Source organism: Triturus cristatus, chromosome 11 (genome assembly GCF_964204655.1).
Source record: "Triturus cristatus chromosome 11, aTriCri1.1, whole genome shotgun sequence".
Lineage (NCBI taxonomy): Eukaryota > Metazoa > Chordata > Amphibia > Caudata > Salamandridae > Triturus > Triturus cristatus.
In genome coordinates this window covers 839,828,292-839,844,392 of record NC_140594.1, presented here as the reverse complement: position 1 = coordinate 839,844,392, position 16,101 = coordinate 839,828,292, and the positions used below count along the sequence as shown (strand labels likewise).

At 48.9% G+C, this 16,101-nt stretch overlaps 2 protein-coding genes across 7 annotated transcripts in view; one reads left to right on the top strand and one right to left on the bottom strand.

Annotated features, from left to right (window-relative positions):
* Positions 1-16,101, bottom strand: part of LOC146785508 (uncharacterized) — a 277,646-nt gene that overhangs the window by 101,134 nt on the left and 160,411 nt on the right. The gene's annotated exons all lie outside the window — the stretch shown is intronic.
* The window catches only part of FAM168B (family with sequence similarity 168 member B), a 223,469-nt gene that overhangs the window by 130,479 nt on the left and 76,889 nt on the right, over positions 1-16,101 (top strand). The window lies entirely within an intron of this gene.

The following is a 16,101-nucleotide window of genomic DNA, read 5'->3' as shown; positions in this document are numbered from 1 at the left end:
CTGTAAACTGTGGTTCTCCAGTATTGGTGTCTTTCATAGATTCACATGCGACCCACCCACTTCCCCTCAGAGGCTCTAATTATGTATTTGACTATATGTCACTCTTGTGCTACGAAAATCTGAGAGCCTGAGTCTCTGGGGAGAGGGTTCTAGAGGGTGCGGACACCTGATTGGCTGGATTTGGCCTAGAACATAACGACAGTGATATGTTATAGAGGTGACCAGTTGTCTATCCATAAACTCTATGGTTTTTCTTTCTTTTATGCCTATTAGGCTTATGTTATTACTATATTGCTATATTATGTACCGTGGGACTCCCACTTCGACGGGGAATATTCAAGCATGTGAATCTATGAAAGACACCAATACTGGAGAACCACAGTTTACAGGTAAGTAACTTTTGTTCAACATCTGCCAGATCCGTTCCAGAGAAGGGCTAGCCACTTGGTGGAAGAAAGAAAAAACATGGCAAAATACATCTTTGAAATCAGCCCTAGATGCTGCTGAGACATCAAGCAGGCAAATAATGATCGAGGTAACGGAAAGAAGACACGCCTAGCTAAGAATCTCAGGGTTCAAACCAGAGGCACAGAGCAACATTTTAAACACCCCGTTCAGTGGTGAACGATTCGGAACCGCTGTGGAAAATAAGTTAAACCAGTTAAAAAAGGAAAATGAAACTGCAAGGTCCATGGGGGCACTACAATTCAGAGGTATGCGTAGGGGGACACCATCACGGAGACCAGCAGGCAGGGGTAACCTCCAGCCAGTAGCCTCACACCAAACTTTTTAACAAGGTTACCAAGGAGGGAACCAGGGCCAGCAACAGGGTCAACAACAACAAGATTGGCAATATCCACACGGAAGGCAATCCTTTCGAGGGAGCACTCTAGGAAGAGGCCAAAAGCAAAGAGGGGGACAGCAACCCACCTCCAAATGACTGCACTTCAAAGTTTGCGCACACTCTTAACACAATCTCATAGGGCGCAACAACAAGTAAACCTAGTAAAGAATCATGTCTTAAAGGACAAACAATCTCTCCAACACGTAACACCAGTGGGAGGCAGAATAGGAAACTTCTTCCAGGAGTGAAAGAAGATTACATCCGACAAATGGACATTAAACATAATACGATACAGATACTGCATAGAACTGGCAAAACAACCTCCATGCAAAAGACCAAGTAACAAGGTTCATTCAGGAAGAGAGCGGTCTTATTTGCTCAAAGAAGCACAAGAGCTTCTAAACAAAAGGGCCATAGAGAAGGTACCTTACAAGGAGAGGAACAAGGGCGTGTATTCTACGTACTTCCTCATACAAAAGGTGGATGTTACATTAAGACCTATACTAGACTTAAGGTTCCTAAACAAGTTCATAAAGACTCAAAAGTTCAAGATGACATTCTTACAAGAATTAATACCTCAGATACAGGTAGGGGACTACATGGCAACTATAGACCTAAAGGACACGCACTTGCACATCCCCATGAACCGCAGGCACAAGAGCCTACTCAGATTTGTGATTTAAAAAACGCACTACCAATTCAGTGCAAGCATTCCGACTGAAGTCCGCACCAAGAGTCAACACAAAATGCCTAGCAGCAGTAGGGACACCCCTAAGAATGTAAGGGATCCACTTTTATCCATACTTAGACGACTGGTTAGTAAGAGCAAACACATACAATCTTTGCAAACAACACATACAGAGAGTCCTACAGAGATTGGTCCAGTTCGGTTTCTCAATACATTGGGAAAAATCATCAATAGAACCAGAACAAGTAAGGATAGTCTTAGGGGCAGAGATCAACACAACACTAGAAAAGGTGGTTCCAAAGCCATTCCTGGACTTCAGGCTTCTGAATCACTGTGACCTACTACTTCCACATCTCAAGGATTGCTACATCTGTATCTCCATACATCCCGCCCACCGCTAGAATCCCCACTTTGTGGTAAGTGCACAACACTACCAATTAAAAGTACACCCTTTCAAGGTCAACAAGCCTGTTTACAAAGTGTCTAGGGGTGGTGGTAGGGTATCTGGTGAAACGCCTTTCATATCTTTGCATTCCTAGACGGCTGGCTGATCAAGGGCAGCAGCAGAGAGCAGTACTTAGCGCACACACGCTCAAACAGCAGTGTCTTTGCTAGGGTTCATGATCTATTCCAAAACGTCCCATCTTGAATCCCATGAAATCCTATCCTTTTTAGGGTGGCTCTGAAGCATGGTCACTGAGGAAACTGGCAACCAAGATTGATATATGAAAGAAATAGTTATAGAGTCCTTACCTTGGAATAACCCCCAGGCTTCAGACTGGACCCGGAACGTTTTTCGTCCGCAGTATCCCTGCGCGTCGAAAGGCGACGTCGTTCGGCTCCGCGTTTGTCATTGGCGTTATGGTTGCGGGGATGACGTCACGGTAGCTACATAGACGCCGCCCTCGTGCGATGTCAGTTGTTTCTTTTTCCACGCCAGCCAGCGCAGTTCCGGAAAGAGCGCTACCTCCAGTCACTTTTTGACTGACTTTTTTCCAACTTTTGTCGACCGTTTTCGAGTCTTCGACTCCTGTTGCACGTTAGGGATGCCCCGCTTTAAGGCTTGCGGTTCCTGTAGCTGACTGATGTTGGTGACTGATCCGCTCCGCGTGTTCTTGTTTTGCTTGGAGCGCAACCATGACCCCAAGTCGTACTCCGACTGCCGGACCAGGAGTCTGAAGTTTTTACGGGAACGGCCCCAAAAGATTCTCGAGGCCCGGCAGTTGGCTCCGCGCCGTTCGAGGTCCCGGTCGTGGAGGAGCTTGAGGGACAAGTCACTACGTCATTATCATTCTTCTACCAAGTCGTCGCACTCTGGGTCAGGTAAGTCGAAGCACATAAGTCGAAGAAGCATAGTCACTCTTCAACTTCTCCCCGTCTGTCAGCCGACGCGACTAGGGATGCGGGTAGTGCCCCTCCCACGGCTCTGCATGCAAAGCGCGAAGGGTTGACTCCTGGTTTCCCTCTCTACCCGGGAGCGACCCCTGCCCAGCTCTGTCAATTTTACGAAGCGATGCATGCCGTCATTGGGCAGCCTGACTCTGCCGGCGTCCTTCGGGCCCCGGTGGCTCCGGCACCTCAGGGTCCCCTTTGAACCAGGCCTGGCTCCAGATCATCGCCGGTCAACCTCATTACACCTCCCCTGGTGCCGAATCCACCGGCATCATGTCTGCAGCCGACGCTGGTTGTGTTCCTAGCCGTCGTCGTCCCTGTCCTCCATCTCGAGGTACACTGAGCAGGAACCGGCGCCAACTGGTACTTTTGTGCCCCTGTTCTACCCTGGCTCTTTGAGACCAGAGTGGCAGCCAGAGGAGGGTGAAGAGGACTGGGAGGGGTCTGGAGACCCTCCAACTAACCAGTTGGGCTATGAACAGAACTGGAGAGAGTGACTGGGGGGGAAGCCAGTGGTCTGGATACATCACCAGACTTGGCATGTTTTCGTCTCCTACCTTGGCTAGAGGAGGGAGTCCCTTACGCCATGGTGTTGCGTAGGGCGGCCAAGGCTCTCAACCTCAAGCTACCTACGGTGGCAGTCAGGACTAACCTTGACAAAGGTGCTTCAACTGGCAGTGAGCTCCTCTGAGCCCCTGCCATCGTCTTATGAAGCCCTCACCGACGTCCTTTTGGGCACCTGGTCCAGGCCCAACACAGGGGCTCCTGTGGATAGGATGATTGCCCGGCTCCGGGCGACCCGACTTTGCTCTCCCAACACCCCACCCCTGAGAGCTTGGTGGTCCAAGCCTCCACCTCCAAAGGCGCATTCCCTAACGCACCACCTGATAGGAAATGCTGGACCATCTTGGGAAGATGTTTTCTTCCTCCAGCTTGGGACTGCGGTCGGTTAACACCGCATGTCTGTTGGGCTATTACACCTACTCCGTGTGGGATATGGTGGCGCAAGTGCTGTCCCGGTGCCCGGAGGAGGCCCGGGCCGTACTCTCCTGTGCTGAAGGGAGACGCAGCAAAGTTTACCATCCACTGTGGTCTGGATACCACTGACTCACTAGGCAGGACGATTTCCATGTCGGTAGCCCTTTTACGCTACGCCTGGTTGAGGTCCACTGGTTTTTCAGGGGATGTCTAATCCACTCTTATGGACATGCCGTTTGATGGCCGTCGCCTATTCGGCGCCAAGGCAGACCACGCGCTGGAGCTCTTTAAGGACTCTGGCTACGGCCATATCCTTGGGCCTCTCCACCTCCTGCCCTGCGCAGTCTGCCTTTTGTGGCTACGGAAGGGGTGCCACGCCATGTCCCACCCAAAGCCACCGGCCAGGGCAAGCTGTTCAGTCCCTGCATGTCCGAGGGACGTGGGAACTACTTCTGTGGTTCTGGGGGCCAGCGGGCGGGCCAGTCCACCACAGCCCCCACTGCAGCAGCCTCCAAACCCTCTTAGTCTGGCCTTTCAGGGCTACCAAACTCCAGTGGGCGGCAGGATTTGCCATCACCTCCACCACTGGCGCACCATCACGTCAGACAGGTGGGTTTTGCAAATAGTCCGAAGGGGCTACTCCCTCCCCTTCGAGACTACCCCTTCCATCCATGCCACCTCAGTACCATCGCATGTCGGAGGATCATCTGGCCTTTCTCCAACAGGAAGTTTCGGCACTCTTGGCTAAGGCAGCAATCAAGCGTGTTTCTGTCTCAGAAGTAGGTCGTGGTTGCTATTCACACTACTTTTTGGTGCCCAAGAAGGACAAAGTCCTGCATCCTATCTTAGATCTCAGGAACGTCAACCGCTTCCTCCGGAAGGAGAAGTTCAAAATGTTGATGCTCGCTCCGGTTTGGTATGCCCTCGACCCTGGAGACTGGATGGTAGCGTTGGACTTGCAGGACGCTTATTTTCACATCCCTGTCCTGCCGGCCCTCCGGCGTTACCTGCGGTTCACGGTAGGCCACAAGCATTTTTAGTTTACCGTGCTATCCTTTGGCCTTACCAGCGCCCCTCGGGTGTTCACGAAAGTGATGTTGGTGGTCGCAGCTCATCTATGCAGATCAGGGGTTCCAGTCTTCCCCCTATCTCGACGACTGGCTGTTGAAGGCAGGCTCGCCCAAGGCTGTCGTCTCCCACCTCCAGATTACGGCAGTCCTGCGTTTGCTGGGGTTCTCCATCAACATGCCAAAGTCACACCTGACTCCTTCTCAGAAGATCCTCTTCATCGAAGTGGTTCTGGACATGACACAGTTTCAGGTCTTATCCTTCCCGAACAGCGAGTCCGAACAGCGAGTCCAGGATATTCGGGCTATGAATTGCATCTTTCAGCCTCTATGTTGGGTTTCGGTCATGATGACCCTCAGGCTACTGGGCCTGATGGCTTCCGGCCTCCTGCTGGTGAACCATGCCTGATGGCATATGCGGGCTCTGCAGTGGGACCTGAAGTTCCAGTGGCACAACATCAGGGGAACCTGTCCCATTGCGTCCAGATCTCGGAGGGCACTGCACACCAATTGCAGTGGTAGCTAACGAACCAGGATTGGGTCGACTGCAGATCCCTCTCCCTTCTCCAACCAGAGTTTAGTTGTGACCAATGCATCACTTCTGGGATGGGGCGGCCACCTGGGGGAGGCAGAGATCAGAGGCCTCTAGTCTCCAGCAGAGTTCGGGCTTCACATCAACCTTCTGGACATTCGGGCGATCCATCTTGCACTAAAAGCATTCCTTCCCTCTGTCCGGGGAAGAGTAGTGCAGGTGTTCAAGGACAACACCACCACCCTGTGGTACTGCAACAAACCAGGCGGGGTGGGGTTGTGGACCCTATGTCAGGAGGCCCTCTGCCTCTGGACATGGCTGGAACATCAGGGCATATCCCTGGTGGTTCAACACCTGGCCAGGTCGAATAAACTCTGTTTCAGGTGCATGATCGATCACTAATGGCGTCTTTACTCGGAGGTGGTGCACGGTCTCCTTCGACAGTAGGGAGAGCCTTGGCTAGATCTGTTTGCCACTGAAGAGAACGCGCAATTTCAGCAATTCTGCGCATTGGAATTTCCAAGACGGCACTCGCTAGGCGACGCTTTTCGGTGTAATTGGAGTTGCGGTCTTCTATATTTGCCTTTCCTCCTGTACCGCTTCTGCCCACAGTGCTGAAGATCAAAACGCGACCGGGCCCAAGTCCTTCTTGTGGCTCCGGATTGGGCACGAAGAGTCTGGTATCCTGAGCTGCTACACATGGCCATCGATCCTCCGATCAGACTGCCGCATCGGGAGGATCTTCTGTCGCGGCAGCAGGGGACTGTCCTCCACCCAAACCTGTCAGGCTCCACCTCCTTGCGTGGAGATTGAGCAGCGGCAGTTGACTTAATTTGACCTGCCTCCCGAAGTCTGTGATGTTATCTTGGCAGCCAGTTGTCCCTCCACTAGGACAGTATAAGCCTGTAGATGGAACAAATTTGTGGCATGGTGCACAGCAAAGGCTGTGGATCCCCTTTCCGCCCTGCTTTCTGAGGTTCTCTTGTTCCTACTTTCTTTGGCCCAGCAGGGCTCTGCTTTGGGCACTCTAAAGGGCTACCTCTTGGCCATTTCAGCCTTCCTTAGGCTTCCCGATCAGCCTTCTTTTTTCAAGTCCCTTGTTAATCGCTTCCTAAAGGGCATTACTCATCTTTTTCCTCCTGTTCCCTTCGTAATGCCCCAGTGGGACTTGAACTTGGTTCTTACATATCTAATGTTCGCTCCCTTTGAGCTGCTACATAACTGTCCTCTCAGGCTTCTGACTTTGAAAACTGCTTTCCTGGTGGCCGCCACCTCTGCTCGCAGGGTGCGTAAGCTCCATGCACTTTCTTCTAAGCCTCCTTTTCAGACTGTTCATCCGGAAAAGGTTGTCCGTCAAACTAGTCTGTCCCAAAGTGGTTATTCCTTTCTATATTGGACAGACCATCACTTTGCCTACCTTCTTTCCGTCTCCTTCCAAAGAAGGAGAGGCTCCACCATCTGGATCCAAAACATGCACTTTCCTTTTACTTGGATCGCACAAAACAATTCCGTGTGGATGACCAGCTCTTTGTTTGCTACGTGGGTGCCAAAAAAGGTTGGGCCGTGCACAAACGTTTATTTCCAGATGGGTCTTTTTGTGAATCAAAGCTTGTTATTCCTTGGCAAAGAAGGAGCCTCCCAATGGGGTTGTGCGCCTATTCCACCAGGGTGTCGGCAGCTACCACTATTTTATGACTTGGAGTCCCCCTTAATGACATCTGTCGGGCAGCTACATGGGCATCGCTGCACATGTTCATAAGACACTACTGCCTGGACAGCCAAGTCCGTAGAGCCGGCTTCTTTGGCTGTTCTGTTCTTCAGGACTTCCTGGTGTGAACTTAGTTTGCAGACCCACCTCCGGGGTTGGTATTACTGGGGTAGCTACTCTAAGGTAAGGAATCTTTACTAACTGTTTCTTTCAGATGAACAAGTTACTTTCCTTCAGTAACGATATAGCTGTAAGAAACGTAAGTTAGATTCCTTACCGCCCCACCCATCCTCCCCGTTCTGCGAACTGACTTCTAGGATTAAGGACTTCCTTTCAGGGCCCTAGTTTTGTGCTCCAGTGGTCAGTGTCTTGCATGGCTCTGTGCTTCTGGCGTGGAAAGTCGTGTACAGAACTGACTTCAGCACGCGAGGGAGGTGTCTATGTAGCTGCCGTGACGTCATCCCGGTGACCATGACGCCAACAACTAACGCGGAGCCAACAGACGCCATCTTTCGATGTGCAGGAGTACTGCTGACAAATCTTTTCGGATCAAGTCTGACGCCTGGGGGTAATTCTAAGGTAAGGAATCTAAAACTAACCTAGGTTTCTTACAGATATATTGTTACTGAAGGTAAGTAACTTGTTCATCTCAACCAAAAGAGGGAGATGGCTTTCCAAAAGCAGCTTCCTCATTCTCAGACAAAACAACCTCTAATTGGAGTGGCGGAGGTGAGGTTTTTGGTGGATGATGGTTTTATCAAGCGCAATTGTACCACATGCAGACTGAACTTGCACCCTTTGCAAGTGTGTATAGGCATTTGCCACAGGCTCAGGATCATACAGTAGCATCTAGTGTTGGTGAAGGCCAGAACGGAAAACACTCTTATGGTAGAACAGCAGCTATTTGTTGCTGGGCAGGCCTTTTCTCAACCCAATTCCACTAGGAACCATTACCTCAGGCGCTTCACTCGTGCTTTGGGGAGCACATCTCATACACAGAACTCATCGCCACAACTCCACAGCTGTCACGTCAACTACCTAGAACTTGTGGCAACCTGCCTGGCCAAACAGTCCCAATAAAGACAGACAATATGATGGCACTGCATACAGAAACTTGACTCTCCACCCCCAAACATTTTCCTCCACTTCTCTGATTACATATGTGGCCCTGAAAATGAGGCAAGTGTCAGTGACATTCACTCTGATGATACCAGCATGGTCCAAGACATCGTGGTGCTCTGTTGCCGGAGATGTCTGTGCATCACACAAGTAACTCCAGCTGAAAATCTTCTATCCCAGCATCACGGTCAGCTCAGACACCCAGACCCCAGACAACTCCAATGTAGTGAACTGGCACCTGAAGTCTGTTACTGTAAACTTCTGGAAGAGCGTATGCAAATCCTGTATGAGGCACATAAGCCAACTACATGTACTGGCTATGCTTCCAAGTGGAAGATATTAGTCTACTACTGCATGGGCAAGCACATAAACCCTCTTACAGTCTCGGTACAAGGAAATCATTTACCTGCTATATTTTAAGAAGCCGGATTAGCATATTCCTTTTTATCCACCTGCAGTGTATATGAACAATAGGGGACATCTGTTACTCTTTAAAGTCCCTGTTAAGGCCTTCATGGAAGGCCTTAACAGAATCTTCCCTCAACACACCTCCTGCTCCAGTTTGGAACTTTAATAAAGTCTGCACTGTGCTTATGGGTCCTTCTTTGGAACCATTGCCCTCATGAGAGATGCGATTCTTGTTACAGAAGGTGGCTTTTTTGGTTTGCATTACTTCTCTGAAATTTATTGATAATAATTTTTTATTGATAATTTAACAATCGTCACTTGCCTATCCACAGCAATATACATTCCTTGACAATATTAAAAATAAACAGTACCGTGCACTATATTACTATCAGACATTACAGTTCAGATGCCCTCCTTTGTGACATTTCCAGTTCCACTGTCGGCGAGATGCACAGTTCCCCTCGATAGGCATTCCAGGTGCCATTTTTTTGTCCCTTTTTTTGGACAGCCCCTAGATTTGTAGACCTCCTTTTCGGCTACCATGAATCTGTCCATTTCCGCCACCCATCCTATTATCAATGGTTGGTCTACTGCCCCCATTTCATAGCAATGGCTCTATTAACTAATGTGTATCCCAGGGTGGTGAATTGTTGCTCTGTGTCCATAAGATTGGTTGCTTCCCACATGTTCAGGATCCCCAGTGAGGGTGTTAGAGCAAGTTGTTTCCCTAGCGCATCCTGCATCTTGCGTGTGGCCCTTTCCTATATGTCGAATCAGGGGGCAATCCCATATTATATGATGATAATGTGGCTATTCGGTTACAGCCACGCAGGCAAAGTGCATCTTGCCTGGTCCCTATCCTAGCTAAAGTTACACCAGTGAGGTATGTCCTATGTAAAACCTTTAGTTGGATCAACCGAAAGCAATGGTTTATGGCTGCCTCTCTTGGGGACATCAGGGCGGTTTGCCAGTCCCAATCTTCGATTTGTCCCAAGTGTGCCTGCCACTTGTCCCTAAGGGTAAGCCAGGGGCCTGGTGTTTTATACATAACTTACGGTATGTAATTGAAATGGCCTTGGTCAGAAGGCGTTCTGATAAGTCGGTCCTCCAAGGGGGACGTGTGAGAAAGTGGCTCTGTATATACTGTTCCCTAATAGTTACAGGGTGTACAGGGTCCACAGTCCCCAAGGGTTTGGCAGAGGCTAAAGATGGATATAACCTTACTCTCTAAAGTGGTAGCTTGGTCGAGCAGTAAGGCAGTATCCGAGGACAGTGTAAAGCATTTGTTGTACACACTCAGTCAGCAAATGGTCTCACACACTCAATAACTGAACTCTAGGCCAATGGTTTATATATATAAAAAAAATATATGCTTAGAACCAACAATTGGCATTAAAATATACTTTCTCAGAATGAGATGGTTTATATAAATACTTTTGCAATATGCAATTCACTTTTGTAAACAGTTACAAGTGATTGCAATAGGCCAGTGGTTCCCAAACTTTTGACTCCAGAGGACCCCCACTGAATCACTACTGGAGACCTGGGACCCCCAAGCAATTTTTACAAGACACAGACAGCAGAACAACATATTACCACCACGGGGGTGAACAGTAAAGATTAGGCATGTTTCAGAGAGGCCTCGCGTGGCACCTGATATGACCCTCGTCTGTTAGGAGGCCCACTGCCCCGTCCCCGGCCAACAACAAACCGCAAAGGCTACACAGTATAAGAGCTTGATATGTCAGTATGAAAGCTTGACAGACATAATTCACCCAAGTGCTTATGAAAAGTGAGCAATTGGACAGCAGCACGAAAATCCTACTGCTGATCCTGGCTGCATCTATTTTTACCTGCCTGCCAAGTAACGATAACCTATACACGTGCCTTTCCACAGCAGCAGCCACAGACACAAAAATCAACATAAACATAGAACTGCTTGATTTTTGCTCACAAATAAGTGTCACTTGTAGTCTTTGAATGTCACCCAAAATGTCATTGAAATTATGAAAATGACACGTGGGCTATCTGAAACATTGGCAGCTATTTTACATGAGGATGACATAAAAAGGAAAGACATTTTTAAAGCACACACACACTTTTACTGTAAATGCGGACGTACACATGTAATAAACAGTCACATGCAGTTCCAGAGGGAGAAGAGCCCACCTGCCGGTTGAAATTCCACTTTCAGGGCAAAAGGGGACATATGGTAGTAAAATGCCCCAGGTCAGTGTCACAAAGGTTTGTGTAAGCGCAAGCTCTCCCATACTTGCTGCCTCGGATTAGCCTTCAGCACTCCAGCAGCGCTCCTTCATAAATACCAGCATTTGTGAATATGCAGCCTAAGTTTAACAAGGCGTAGTTGCAGGCAGTGTGGCAGCAAAATCGGTGGCAGCTTTGGCAAACATAAAGGACTGGGAGAGTTCAGGACAGCAAGTGCTAGACACTGGCAGCATTCCCACCCGCCGCGGAAGTGGTCAGAACCAACAAGTAAACTGCATCCAAAAGCTCTTGGTGCATCACGCGCGCGCTTCATTGAAATTATGAAAATGTCACACATAGGCAATCTGAAACAATGGCAGCTATGTTACATGAGGCTGACCTAAAAACTGGAAAGACAAGCATGCGCGTGCTTCTACTGTATATGCATGCGTACACTTAAATAAAACACTCACATGCAGTTCCAGAGGAAGAGCCCTCCCGCCGGTTTGAGGTGCTCGAATGCTCTTCAGCCTCGATACGAGAGGCACAGCTGCACTCTGCTTTAAGGGCAAAAGGGGACATATGGTAGCAAATTGCCCCGGTGCTGGCTGCAAACACAAGCGGAAACGCACGCACTGCTGTGCGAGATAGACGTTGGTTAACGGCAGAAGTAAAGCCTTAAGGCCAATCACCCTTCAGCTTGCACCCAAAGCTGAACGGTGATTGATTGGCCAGATTGTACTGTGGTTTTGGCGCGATTGTATTGTGGTTTCGCCGCCCCTGCGCCAACATTCACAGCTCTTCTGTGCTGTGACAGCGCATGGGCGTTTCTTTTTTCACTAGGACTGCAGTCACTCAAATCCGTCCTGCGGAACCCCTGGGAATGTGTCACGGACCCCTGGGGGTCCACAGACCACAGTCTGGGAAACGCTGCAATAGGCAACACTATTTTAAACACAACAATGCATTGAGCTCAATGGAAATTTCAAGTTATTTGCAACAGATTACTTTTAGGATTACTTTTGGAATTCCAGGACTGGATCCTAGATTCAGTCCTGGGTCAGTACTAAGAATCAAGTGATGAAAGTCGACTTACTGTGATTTTTAAACAATATTTAACTATTTTAAAAGTTAACACTTAGAAAATATTTCATAGAAAACAGTCAATGATTCCCTATGGAAGAAAATGCAAGTTGCAGGTATAGTATGTTCTTGTTACTTTTGTAATCCAGTACTGGGTACCTAGACTCAGTACTCGGACCTTTATCCAAAACAGGTAAGTAATTACGTTTTCAGATATTATACGATTTTTTAAGAATATTTAAAGATTGCAGAAATTGACGCTTAGAAGAAATTTCACAGAAAAACAGCCAATGATTTCCTATGGGAGAAAGTTGGGTTACTGGTAAGTACAGTTAAAAGTATTTTTCAGAGTCCGTGCTGGGCACCAAGATCCAGCACTGGGAGCTCACCTAAGAGCAGGTGAGTATTTTCGTTTTCGTTACTCGGTTGATTTTTGGTGAATATTTTAAGATTTGAAAAGTCCACACTTAGAAGAAATTTCAGGAAAAAGCCAGTCAATGTTACCCTATGAAGAAAATAGTTATCGGTTAAAGGTAAGTACTCGACTGGCAGAGTTGAGGTTCTGGGCATAGACTCAGGGGTTCCCCAGGGTCAGGTAGTTCACCCTCAGCGGCACTAGGGCGGCCGGCTGCAGAGAGAGTTAGGCCCAAAGTTATCCTATGAGGGATAGGAGGGCCTTGGTTGGTGGCTGCTGACTAGCAACCTATGCGGCTGTGGGAGCTGGGCTCCTGGTCACTTACTCAGGGCAAGTGGGGAAGTAGGTAGGTGTAGAGGTTGCACTGCTAGGGCCACTCGGGCGGCTGGGTGCAGGGTGCTTTTGAGCCTTCGGGTGCTCAATTGATTTCAATGGGAAATCTCCGGTTTAGAAGAAGACTGCAAGCTCGGGTACGAGGATTCTTCAGGTGCCACCACCACTTTGAGCGGTAAGTTGGGTAGTTGGAGGATAGGTAGGTACCCCGGGATTGGGCACAGGGGGCCGCGGGGCGCCGTGTGCAGGGGTGCCTTTTGGTGTCGGGAAATCTTACCCTCTGTTGATCGCGGGTGGGGGGGCACCTTGTTCTGGGGCTGCAGGCTTCGTCAGGAGTGTCGAGGGAGGTCCCTGGGTGCCGGACTCGGGGTCACAGTCGCCGTGGGGTCGTCCTCTTGGTCTTAGTTCACTTCAGCACCGGCCTGGCTTGGCTGGTGCAGAGTGTGCTGGGTTCGCGGTTCCGGGCTGCTGCCAGGGATTAGAAGTAGGTTTTGAGTAGAGCCTCTACTCATGGGAGTCCCAGGTACTTAGAGCCAAAAGGTAGCCAGGTCCTCCGGGGTTTGTGAGGTTGCTGGCCACAAGAGATGCCAGGTTCGAGGGTCGACAGGCCGGTAGGGCTGGGGCCAAAGCAGTTGGTGTCTTCCTCTTCTTAGCAGCTGCAGAGCTGGTCTTCTTTCTTCTTGCTCTTCTTTGTATTTCGCAATCTGGAATCTGGGGAAGGAAGGTTCAGGGTGCCCTTAAATACTAGATTCTGGGGCGTTACAGGTAGGTGAAGGGCAGGGACCAATGGGTCCCTGTCCTGGTGTGGGTACACCCCCTATCCTGCCTCTCTCCTATAGGAGGGGGGCAGTAGCCTAGTCCTGATTGGGTAGGGCTTCCCATCTTCAAGATGGCGAGAGCCCGGGGATGTGTTTCACCTCGCCTACCCCACCTGAGGGGTGGGGTTGGCAGGCTGGCACATCCCCTGTCCTTATTTGGGGTTTCCGGCCAAGCTTCCCACCAGAGTGGAGGGATGCAGTGGCCTGGGGAAGCTCAGAATCTGCATGCCTTTGAAGCTTCCCCCTGCCCATCCTGGGGGAGGAGATTTAGCACCTCGCCCAGGATGTGCATTGTTGCAGGCCCAGGAGAGCAGGGGCTCTCCTACCCAGGAGTCCAGCAACATGTCTGCTGTGTGGCAGCCTAGGCAGCCTCAGAGCAGACGTGGATTGTAGGTTAGGTTTTAGGGGGCATCTCTAAGATGCCCTCTGGGGTGCTTGGTACATTAAATCCCACACTGGCATCAGTGTGGGTTTAATGTGCTGAGAAGTTTGATATCAAACTTCTCAGTCTTCAGTGCTGCCTTTATGGTGCTGTGGAGTTCGTGTTTGACGAGCTCTCAGCACCATGTACTCTTAAATGGCAGCACTGCACTTACAGTGCCCAGGAATGGATCTGGGTACTGTAGGGGCACAGAGCTCCTGCGCCCACAGCATTGGCATAGGGCACCCAGCAATACGGGTGGCTGATGTATGCCTTGGCAGTGTAGGTGATGGGCATGGCACACAGGGATGTGTGCCATGTCGACTCTTTGTCTTGTCTTGCACCCAGACAGGGTAGTGTGTGTGTGTGTGTAAGGGTACAGGGCCGCTAAGGGTGGCACAATGAGTGCTGCAGCCCTTGGAGGCCTTCCCTGGTCACAAGGCCCTGGGTACCTAGGGTACCATTTACCAGGGGCTGACATGTGGCCAGGGTTTGCCAATTTGGGTTTTGTGTTTTTAGGGAAGGAACATAGTCCCTGGGCACCTGATTGGCAGGAGTCCAGGGTACACTCAGTCAAAGTACATTCAGCAATTCAGCAAAAGGTGGGGGCACACCATGCAAGAAAGATGGCACTTTCTCACAGGACGCGTCTGTTTTTTGGGACATTATTGATGGCAGCTGGGCCTGATGCACAGAGGTGATTACTGCTGATAATCTTTCTTACGGTATCTGTTGTAGCGACTAAACAAGCGAATACTAGTAGCTTGAGATGATGGATAAGGATCTCTTTTTACAGGAAAGGTCGGACCTCCCTGCATTAGATATTAAGAGGACACTCATCTACTTCAATGATTGAACCAAATCCGTCTGTAAGATAAAGCAACTTTTTTTAAGCTTTTGCTAAGGCAATAGGAAATTCTGTTTACTAAGTAGGCATTGCGAGATGGATTTTGAAATGTGTCCAAACCGTATATACTAAGGCCAAGCTTGCACTGCTTGTACTGTCCAAATCTCATTCCGCACATAAAGGACCAACTGTGGCCTTCTTAGAGGTCTGCTAAGAGACTGTTTCCGAAGATGCTACATGGTGTACATCGTGTACGTTCATCAAACACTATTTTGTGGGTGTCCAAGCCTTCCTGCAGGATTTAGTTGGCCAGACTATATTAAGAACTTCATTTCAGATATCTGCTCACTAGCCACAGCTTAGGAAAGAGACTGCTGTACATTCTATCCAAAGCTTGTGTATCTACAGCAAACCATGCAGCAAATAAAAAATCTCCCCCGCCCCCCCCCCCCCTCTCCCTCTGTAACCATCTGTTTGTAGTGTAAACTTCTGATGTCCCGTAAAACAAATACTTCCGGAAGTGCTTGTGGCAACCTGCAACAGTTGTGGGTTTCCAGTCCTTCTGTAAAACCTTTTAGAACTCCATTAGCACTTGGGGAAATATTCGCAGGTATATTTGGTCATAAGAACATCTGCTGAGCAAGTGTAAATACACTTGCTAATCTTTTCTTCTACTATCATTGAGAATTATTTTCCTCTACCTACACAATTTCGGGTTAATATACTCCTGCCCTCGCCAATAGTACATTTCTAACCCTTTCAAGTGTGAGATTTGTTTTGCAGAATAGTTGGTAAATGCACATAGATATACTTTAAAGTTTATCTAAGCATAAGTATACAAGTAAGTTTGAGCAATCTGGAACGCCTGTTATCTTCCAACTTCCCACAAGAAGATTTACTTGCTCAGAAATCTTTGTGTGAATAAATCCTTTACAAGCGTAAAACAAACTTGTAAGTACAATTTGCATATGCTGATGTTTTTGAGAATTGGGCCCATAACATTTTGAATTGACCAGATCATGCAGAGTTCATTTACTTGTGAATTATACATGGCCAATTGTCGATACACTGCTTGGTATAGCTCAGAATGTTATCAAACGGGAAACTGAGGCAAAATGAGATGAAGTGATTGGACTAAGATTACACAAAGTGGTCAGTTGGAAAAGAGCGGATTGTGACCATTATCTTGATCCGAGTGGCCAAAGCAGTGGAAAGCATGTACTTAGTCTGAATTTACTTGCAG